We start from the raw sequence: 9,979 nt of genomic DNA, 5'->3' as shown, positions 1-9,979 counted from the left end.
TTAGTATTAAAATAAATGAAACTACACCATATAATAATCCAATAAATAACACTATCAGTAGCAACAGAAAGAATAAACGAACTTGACAAAACCAAAAACAAAATCCCAACTAGAAGTAAATCACACATAAATAACTTTACAGAAACCGAAACAAAATTGTGTCCCTAACAAGCAGGTTCTAAAACCTCCCTCCTACCCCTAATAGGTAAAGGAACTTCTTCCTAGCCAGCGGCCTTTGCCCTCTCCAGCCTGTCACCATGCTATGAGGAATCTCCCTTGACCAGCTCTCCTGGCCTAGGGTCCTACTCCCCTCTGCTCGGGCCCCTACTCCCTCCCCCTGCCAAAAGAGGGACAATGAGTGGCCTCACTCTCTGCAGGTCTCCAGTTAGGAGTCTTTAGCCCACCCCAAAAGTCCTAGTTCCTCAAGATGCCCGGGGCACTCCCCCCACTCACCCTGAGGAACTGCCCCCTATGTTGCTCAAGCCGGTGGAACCCTCCCTGCGCCCCCCTTGTCCACCCCCTCCCAGCCAGCCGCCCCAATGCCTGACACTGCAACTGGGAGACCCGGTCCCAGAGATCTTCCTGGCAAGCCAGGAAGTTGTCCCAACCAAACCACCACCTCCGTTCCCTTTGTGTACTGGCCTCGAGCAACCCCTTGGAGCCCCCACCCACGCTGGGGGAACGGGAGCCTACGCAGGTAAGGACAGGAGAAAAGAAGAGTATTCCCCTTCACCCACACCCAGGAGGGTCCCTTGGGGTTCCACACCCACTTCGGTTTATGCCAATCGCTTCCCTCCGTTCCCAGCCGGCCGCTTTGCAGGAGTCCAGAACGGCGGTACTAGGAGGCCTACACTCACTTCGGGGGTCTGAGCTGCCAGCCCCCGTCTCACTCACATTCCACATATGAACGTACCCTATTATGCCTGCCCCACTCATGACACCTACCTGTGTGCTGCGAGCTCTGCTCCCTCTTGGAGGGCCTTTCCGGTCTGGGTTGCTGTCTCCTCACTTGTCTCTTGGGTATAGCCAGCAGTCATCTTCAGTCTCTGAAAAATCCAAATCTGGGCAGCAAAAAAAAGCAGCTGGACCGGTCTTCCCGAACCCATCCTTCTCTGGGACTGCCTCTGGGGGCGTGGCTATCCACCAGAAAAACCAACTCCTGCCTTTGGGATCCAACTTTCAATTTTATCAAAGGCTCTCCAGATGTACTGAACCCCATATGGTAGAGCCCCTGACATTGCTTCCTCCTGAAAAATCATTTCATCTTTCATCTTCTTTTCACAATCCCTCCTCATGTACACCTTTTGGGCTTCCCTCAACAACTGCTGTAAACTTCTCTTGCCAATTCTTTATTTTCTCTCATTTCTTACTAATGTCCTTCCATGATTTTGCCAAATTGAGTTTTTAATAGAATCCCCCTTTTGGCACCGCCCCCTCCCCCATTTTAGGCGTAAAACGCACAGCACAACCTTATGCTGACTAAAACCAAAACAAATTCACTACCGATTTCCAAAAAACGTGGCTGAGAAGCGACAGGTTTCAGCCCTGCAGAGTAGCAGCAGCTTCTAAAACTGCCAGCTGCAGGAACGGGGACTCCTCCACGCCACGTGGCGGAGCAGCGACCAGCGCTGCCCGTGCGTGGTAGGAAAGCTCGAGCTGCGGCTCCCCGCCGCACTATTGGGGTAGGCAGAAGCCTCCTCCACCTCCCGCTCGTGCCACGGGGAAACCAAAGCCGCTCTGCACCGCTGTGAAGGGGAGGGACAGGCAGAGTCCCCTTACTCCCCCTTGCCGGCACCGCCGCCTCTGCCGCTGCCACGCGGGTTCTAAAAACTGCAGAGCCACGCTGCCTGTGGCCGCACTCAATTGCGCGGCTGCGCAGCCTCTTTTTTTAACATTCACCCTTAAGGGGCATTCCCTCGGAACCTCAGACAACCCGCCACTTACTCCTTTCTCAGGTTTTACAGTTTTCCCTTGGGTCTTCTCCTGAATTTTACTTTTGTCCCATGTTTTTAGATTCTCCTTACCGTATCTCTGAGTCAGTTTTTCCGCGATTCGTCCAAGGCCAATTAGTCGATTTCCAAGCGTGGATCGGTCTGTCTCCTGACCGAACTATACACACCTCCTGATCCCACAGCAAACTGGTGTGTGGGTATTCTGTTTTGGTAATTCTGAGCTCTATTACCTGTTTCTTTTCCTGGACTCCCCGAGTCCTGGTTCAGAGGGGTTTACCAGTTTCCTGAACCCACAGGAACGTATCTTCCCCCGGCCTGGTCCTTTTTGTGACTGGATCCCTGAAGGTTCCCCGAACCCAGCTTGCATGCCTGCTTTTTACGTTGTGCCCGATTTTGTTCACCTCCCCCGTAACCGACCACTTCCCTCTCGGGATAGTGGAACTGCAGTCGTGGGGTCCGCTCTCGTGCCGTGACAAGGCCATGTCTCACACACACAGCTAATCACACCCACTCAACCACGCGATACTTACGGCTCCTTTTCCCGCATAGATTCTTTGTGCACGGAGATTTTTATGAGTGAAAGAAATGCAGCTGCTGCTCCAAGAGCACTGGGCCCGTTTTTACCCTCTCCCTGTTTTAGCTTTCTGGCTTTTGTGTTCAGAGTCTGGTTGGTTCCATGGAGGTCCTCAGTCCCATCCAGCCACTGAAATCAGCATGGCGCCACCCAGATCGAGGACAGGGAACCCCCTTGGATACCCCAAAACCAGATCACAACTTGGCCACCAAGTTTGTTATAAATGAAAATTAGTCCAGCCAAATTAAAAATGAAATAATAGAAAATATATTTAGGATCGAATTCTCTCTGAGACAGCCACAAGGAAAAGGACAGCGCCGAGCCTGGGTTTGGCACTGGGTGTGTGACAGGAAGGAGCCTCTTGGCAGAGGTTACCTTGGACACACACACCACCCTCCTGGACCCTGAAGTTCTTATAGGAAATTTTCTGCCCAAGGCCAGGATTTCAGCCATTTCTTTCAGCCTTTTCTTTCTATTCAGAGTCCCACATATTCATAAAGTTCTTTTCTCTGAGCCAGGGTTGAACAATCCAGGTGCAGGTGTGGACAATTTTTCCTGATGAGTTTATGGCAACCGTGGCATTCAGACGTATCAGCCCGGAGCACTCCAGCGATCCCAATCTTGGGTCACTACCAGGATGATCAGCTCCTAGGTGTTCCAGTATTGCCTTTTGGGACAGCCCATCTCCAGACTAGCCACATGTATTAAATTGTAAATCAGGCATTGTCCAAAAAAAAGCTCTGGCGTAACCGAATACGTGGCAGGAGCAGCTCAGAGTGCTGGAATGTGTATTTTGTAATAATTAAATATTATACACGCCAAATCATATTTGCCTTGATTCAATACAACAATATTTCACTGCCGCCAATTATAATCATACATATAAGTGTGTACGGATTCTTTGTGAGGCACACAGGGCTATTTTGGGGTCTTTGCTGAGGGGTGCAGGGATCCCTCATGAGGCACAAAGGAGTATCGATAGTCTCTGCTCTGCTGTGCAGGGATCCCTCATGAGGTGTGCACTGGGGTTAAACTCGAGGGGGTGCCAAATTGCCGTGCCCCAGACCACTGTCCTCAGCCCCAGCTAGCTCTCCTGCGGGGCGAGTAGGGCGAGTGGAAGCACCCTCCGCTGTACCCGGCTGGGCTTTGGAGACTGCTTTGTGGGTCCTGAGATCGCTGCTGACTCCAATGGCAAGGAAATGAGGAGAGGCACTGGTTGGGGGCAAAATCTGATGTTTATTGAGATCCTGGGGATCCAACAGCATCGGAGGGGGCCAGCCAACAAAAGCAACTGAGGGGTGCTGGCAACATGTTACATAGGGAGAGGGAGGGGGACCGAACAGCCAATGGGTTAACATACAGAAGTGACTCTTGTGGGGATTGACATGTGGGGGATCCAGTGAGGGGTAGACAGGGTAGGGGTCCCAGGCCCTCATCCAATCACTCGGTGCCCTGGATGGAAGTTTCTAGAGGTAGGGGAAGGGGCACCAAGTGACAGACAAGGCACCTGGGAGGGGACAGGGGACTGACTTGGCATTTATTAGGGAGACTGACACATGAGGGAAGGCGGGAAAACTCAGGGAGAAACCAATAAAGTATAGGGGTACAATGGAACAAACCATGACAGAATAAAAATGTAATAAAACATATAAAAACGCTACTCCACATCTCCACCATTTTTGTTTAAATGGAAAGGGAAGGGAGAAGTAAAAATAACTTTTATAATACTAAAGCCAATGACAAATACAACAAGGGCCAATGAAAATAAAAGTCCAGTTCGAACCATCCAACCAGAGTCCTCATCCTTCGAAAAGAGACCCCAGCCAGTCTGATGATTCTTTCTTTAGATGTGTTCTCATATTTCCCATTTTATCTATGGTGGCATGGATGTCCTCAGCCTTAGAACTTATATTCATACAGCATTTGGCCAACGTAGTCCACACGTTAGCCTGAGGCTGAGGAATAATCCATGCCTGTTGCGGTCTTATGTTGATCGTGATGGTGAGAAGGATGAGGTTCAGTGTGGGTGACATCCTGGGTTGGATCTAAATTGGGACAAAATCTGAAAAATAACTTAAAGATACATTAATAATCAGGGTAGGGGAGGTCTAGCTCAAAAGGGAACAAAGAGCCAAGGGAGCTGGAAAGGGAAGAGGTAGACCCAAAAAGGGAAGATTTTCTCTGCCTTCTGAAGGCAGCATGTCCCACCTGAGGACTCTCTGATTTGGCTTGGGCTTTGGGGACATACGGCCTGACAAATTTGGAGGGGATCCATCTCAGGCCTGAGGGTGTGGGTACACAAGCATATCCCCGTCCCCAGGTGACTAAATCATAGGGCCCCTCCTGCCGTCAGATCTCAGGATCTTTAATGAGGACCGGCAGCTTTTTTCTGACCTTGCCCTGCTTGTAGTTGTTAAAGTGCCGAGTGATTGGTGGATTTAAACATTCAAAGGAGCAGTTAAGAAAGTTAATGGTAAAGAGGGCCCGCACTAATTGAACCTGGGGGGACTCTACCTTCATTACCGGCTGTTGGTTTTTTTAACATTCGTTTAAGACTCTGGTGAGTCCTCTCCACCATGGCCTGGCCTGATGGGGAATAGGCAATGCCAGTCTTGTGTTCTATTCCCCATTGCTGTAGGAAGCTGGCAAACTCCTTGGAGGTGTAACCTGGGACATTATCTGTTCTGATTAATTTGGAGATGCCCAGCAAAGAGAAAGCCTGTATCAGATGTTTCTCGATATCCGAGGCTTTCTCCCCTGTGTGGGCAGAGGCGAAAACTGCCCCAGAGAAGGTGTCAATGGAGACATGGGCGTCCTTCATCCTCCCAAAGGAATGGATCTGCCACACCTCACAGGACTTCAGACCCCTAGGGTTGGCCCCTGCGCTCACCGATGGTAGGGGGAGCGACTTACAGGACGGGCATGTGGCCACAATGGCTCAAGCCTGGTCTCGGGTGAAGTGGAACTGTCTTACCAGACCGGGCGCATTTTGATGGTAGAGCTGGTGGCTTATTTTAGCCTGTTGGAATTTATCAGGGAGCGGCGCCATTTGCACGGGGGCGGCAGCGAGGGAATCGGCACGCCTATTGCCCTCAGCCAAGAACCCCAGCAGGTCAGTGTGTGACCTGATGTGCATCACATAGAACGGTTCTCTCGGTGGGAGATTAACTTAATTAATTTTGAGAGCAACCTATTCAAGGCATCATTGGAAACACCTTGCAGGATTGCATCCTGTGCTCTAGACACTACACCTGCTACATAAGCCAAATCGGTGACCAAATTAAAGCGTTCAGAGAACCTCTCGAAAGCTCTAACAACGGTGGCCAACTCAGCTACCTGAGGGGATCCTTCCACCTCAACAACATCTGCCTCCCACTGCTGAGTTTGAGGATCTTTCCAAGTCACCACAGACTTGTGGGACCCTCCAGACGTGTCAGTAAAAACTGTTAGGGCTTTCAAGGGTTTCTTGCTCTGAATTCGCTTTGTTGATAGTGTGAATTGAATCTCTGAATGAAAAATTTTGTGGACTGGTCTCAAAACTGAAATTTTGCCCATGTAGCTATCTAGAGCAAATTGTAACGATTCATTTTCCTGTAACAGGTGTTCCAACATAGCCTTTTTGAATTGGCTCGATTCCAATTTAATGGGAATGTGAATGCATTCAAAGTCACATCCCGCCAACTCCCGAATCTGCGCTCTAGCCTTGCGGATTAGATCTGCCACCAGCTCTTGTGGTCGTGTCATTCTCTTGGACCGGTGGTGACTTAGGAAAACCCACTCAATGATGGAGAGTGGGTCCCTTTCGTCCTGGTTTTTGCCCTTCCCTAGGGTGTCTGTCCACTGAAAGATAACACCATGGAGGTCTGGTAGTCTGCTCAATATGATGAATTTGAAGGGCAGACCCGGATCATACCGGTGGGCCTGCCTGGCAGATATTGTCTCCTGAACTCTCTCTAACACAGCCTTGGCCTCTGGGGTGAGTTCCCTGGGAGAACTAGGCTCTTCCCCCCCTTTCAATAAATCAAAAAGGGCGGCAAGGTCTTCGTTGGTGATACCTAACCAGGGTATCACCCATTCAAGGATCCACACAGCTGCTGAACGTCAGCTAGGGTCCGAATGTTATTTTTGATTGCCAATTTTTGTGGAACAATGGTCTGCTTTTTTATTTCCAAACCAAGGCACCTCCAAGGTGGCATCTGTTGAATTTTATCTGATCGCAGGTCAAACCCCACAGCAACCAACACATCGGTTATCAGGTTAAGCACGTATATAAGTAAATCGCTGTTGGGGGCACAAATGAGTATGTCATCCATGTAATGTTGTATTATCACACCCTCGGTGGCCGCACACACAGGGGACAGCAATGAAGAGACGTACCACTGGCAGATAATAGGGCTATTTTTCATGCCTTGGGGTAGAACTCTCCAATGATACCTCTCCATTGGGGCATCTCAGTTGGTGGAAGGAACCGAGAAGGCAAAACGTGGCGCATCGTCAGGATGTAGAGGAATTTGGAAAAAACAATTTTTTATATCAATGACTGCCACTTCCCAATTTTCAGGTAACATCATGGGGGACGGCATCCCTGGTTGGAGAGGGCCAATGTCTTTAATGACTTTATTTATTGCACAAAGGTCGTGGAGGAGGCGCCACTCGTCTTTGCCAGGTTTTTTGAGAACAAAGACGGGGGAATTCCAGGGAGATGTTGTTTCCTGGATGTTCCCCTGAGCGAGCTGCTCATCCACGAGCTCCCGGAGCGCTTTTAGTTTTTGTTTATTGAGTGGCCACTGCTCTACCCAGATTGATGTATCCGTAAGCCAATTAAACTTCTGAGTAGGACACTCCTCAGTGGCCTCTACCCAAAAAACCTGGGGGATCGGTATGTCAATTGTGACCCCCCATTGGGCCATTAGGTCCCTCCCCCACAAGGGTTCCATATAGTTTAATACAAATGGACGTAAATAAGCCGATTGTCCGTTTGGCCCCTCAAATTTTACAATGTTCTTTGATTGTTTGGCCAATTGTGAACCCCCTACACCCTGAATCTGTCCTGCCACATCCTGCAATTCCCATCGTGACGGCCAGTCCTGCGAGGCGATGACCGTCACGTCTGCCCCTGTGTCGAGAAGTCCATTGAGGTATTTGTGCTCCCCGCCTTTCCACATGTAGCATGAAATTTTAGGTCTTTCCTACCCCAGTGCCTGGGCCTGACACACCTGGTAGATTTTGTCGGGTGTCTGCTTCCATATATCTTTGGGGAAAACATGAGGCCCAGATACAGGAATGGCTTGGGCGATGATTTGGCCCTTGGGGAGGAAGACTGGTGGGTGAGCACAGTGCAGCCACAAAACCAAGTGTTTAGGATGTGCAGATGTCAGACTTGGTGCAATGGTGATGTTGAGTGGCATGAATTTTGTGTCCCCAAGAACGATACACTTACTGTGGAGGTTCCTCCAGGTTCCGGGGTCCTTGGTGTCAACAGTAATAAAGTGCCAATCAGTATCCTTCAGATGTAAAGGTTTGGTCAGAGCCAACCTATAGGGAGAGAAATTGGATTGTGTATTAAGAATGGGCCTGGGGTGGTCGGGATCCTGGCCAAGCCAGGCTTTTGAAATGAAGTTCACATCCTCCCCCATATAGGTTGGTTTGTCAGCCGTAGTCAAATCCGATAGGGTGTTGTTTCTGGTGGTGATGTCTTTGTCCCTCCCCTCTTCGGATGTTGATTGTCCCACCATATTTATTTCTGTGCGCAGGAAGAGACTGCGCTGGTCCATTAGTATTTTTGGTTCCCCCCTGGGTTGGGGGCACCTCACCCTTGCTGCTGCTGTCGGAATTTTAAAAACTCGTCCCTCAAAGGGCATTGTGGAGCCCAATGGCCTCTTTTATTACAAAGATTGCAGGGTCTATCTGAATTAAATCCTCTTGGAGGTGGCCTTGGAAAGCAGCGTTTGGGAGCAGGAGTAGCTGATGGGGTGGCGGCTTCAGCAAAGGAGACTCTCCTAGATGGTGCTCGGGGAGTCCCCTGCAAGTCTCTGGGTGGGATGGTCACCTTGCGGGAGCAGACATCCAGCATGCTTTGTAGTGTAGGCTCTGGGTCGAGGGGGAGACTCAGGATGGCTTGCCTGCATGCCTCGTTGGCATTTTGCCTGGCAACCTTGGTGATGATGCCTGTCCTGAGGCCCTCGTCTGGAACCTGTGCCTCAATGGCTCGGCATAGACGATCCACAAAACTCACAAATTACTCTAATGGCTCCTGCTTTATAGATAAATAGTTAATAATTGGGCTGGTAGGCCTTAGTTTAAAAAAGGCTTTCTCTGCTGCCTTCGCAGTGACTACTAAAGCCTCCCTGGGGATCTTTCCAGCCTGTTTGGCCCAAATTACCAATCCCCAACCCTGCACAGATGGTAAATTGATAACATTCCTCCATCTGCATCCGGAGATGTTTCTGCATTGGCCCAGAGGTCTGGCAAAAACTCCCTCACCTCCAGCCTCCATGCAGACTCCCAAACTAAAAACTCAGCCTGAGTTATTAAACATGAAAAGAGAGTTCGCATGTCTGTGGGAACATACTCTGCAGAGGCAAGTGTTGCCTTTAACATCCCTCTAAAAAACTCGCTTTCACAGCCGAATTCCTTGTGGGCCTTGCAGAGGTCTTTGATGACTTGTTGTGGAATGGGGGACCACTGTGTGAGGGGCCTTCCCCCCTGCCATAGGGTGAAGGTGACAAGTGCAGCAGAGAAGGCAGGCAGGGAATGGGGCAGGCCAAAGTTCCCACGCTCCCCGCCCCAGACCCCAAAGCATGGGAACCAGAAGTTGGGTCGTGGGAACCGGGGGAGGAGGAGGAGGCAGAGTCAGGGCCAGGGGGAGTGGCTGATGGAAAGCTCCCCCCAGAGGCGGAGCTGGGGGACGAGGTGTTAAATAATTCAAAAGGGGAGGTGACTGAGATGGGTGGAGGAGAGAAGTGGACGGGAAAATCTGGGGAGTGGAAGGGGTTGGCTGTTGATCAGAAGGGGTTTTGGGAAGAGGCTGGAAAGGGATTGTGGGATGAAGGAGCACATGTGGAGGGAAAAGCCATGCAGTCCCTGCCATCTTTTGTCCTTTGAGAAGAGGGGAAGCCATTTTGTGGACTGTGGGATAAGGGGTTAGGAACAGGATCGGGGAGAATAAAGCTTACAGAATGTCTACGGGACGGGGCTGTACATTGTGGGGAAACAGGGAAACAGAGAGAGTCCAGAGCAGTGCCAGCAGTGTCCTGGTAAGGGTCCCAAGGATTCTCAGAGGGGCCAGAATCTGCCTGTGGACATAGTCAGGATGCCCGTCTAAGAATCTCTGGTTTTTGGAAAGAGAGAGAGGAGAGAGGGGTAGGATTTGTAGAACTGGGGTTTGGTTTGTCAAGCCGATGGCTGTGATTCATAATTGTTTTTAATATCCCTAATATGCAGTGCCAAATAA

At 50.2% G+C, this 9,979-nt stretch overlaps 1 pseudogene; it reads right to left on the bottom strand.

Moving 5' to 3' along the window:
- Positions 1-6,817: 6,817 nt before the first annotated feature.
- LOC146766326 (uncharacterized) lies at positions 6,818-8,448 on the bottom strand (annotated as a pseudogene).
- Between the last annotated feature and the right edge of the window lie 1,531 nt (positions 8,449-9,979).

Source organism: Lonchura striata, chromosome 12 (genome assembly GCF_050655825.1).
Source record: "Lonchura striata isolate lonStrDom1 chromosome 12, ASM5065582v1, whole genome shotgun sequence".
Lineage (NCBI taxonomy): Eukaryota > Metazoa > Chordata > Aves > Passeriformes > Estrildidae > Lonchura > Lonchura striata.
The sequence above is the reverse complement of the archived record's forward strand: the minus strand, read 5'-3'. Positions and strand labels throughout refer to the sequence as shown.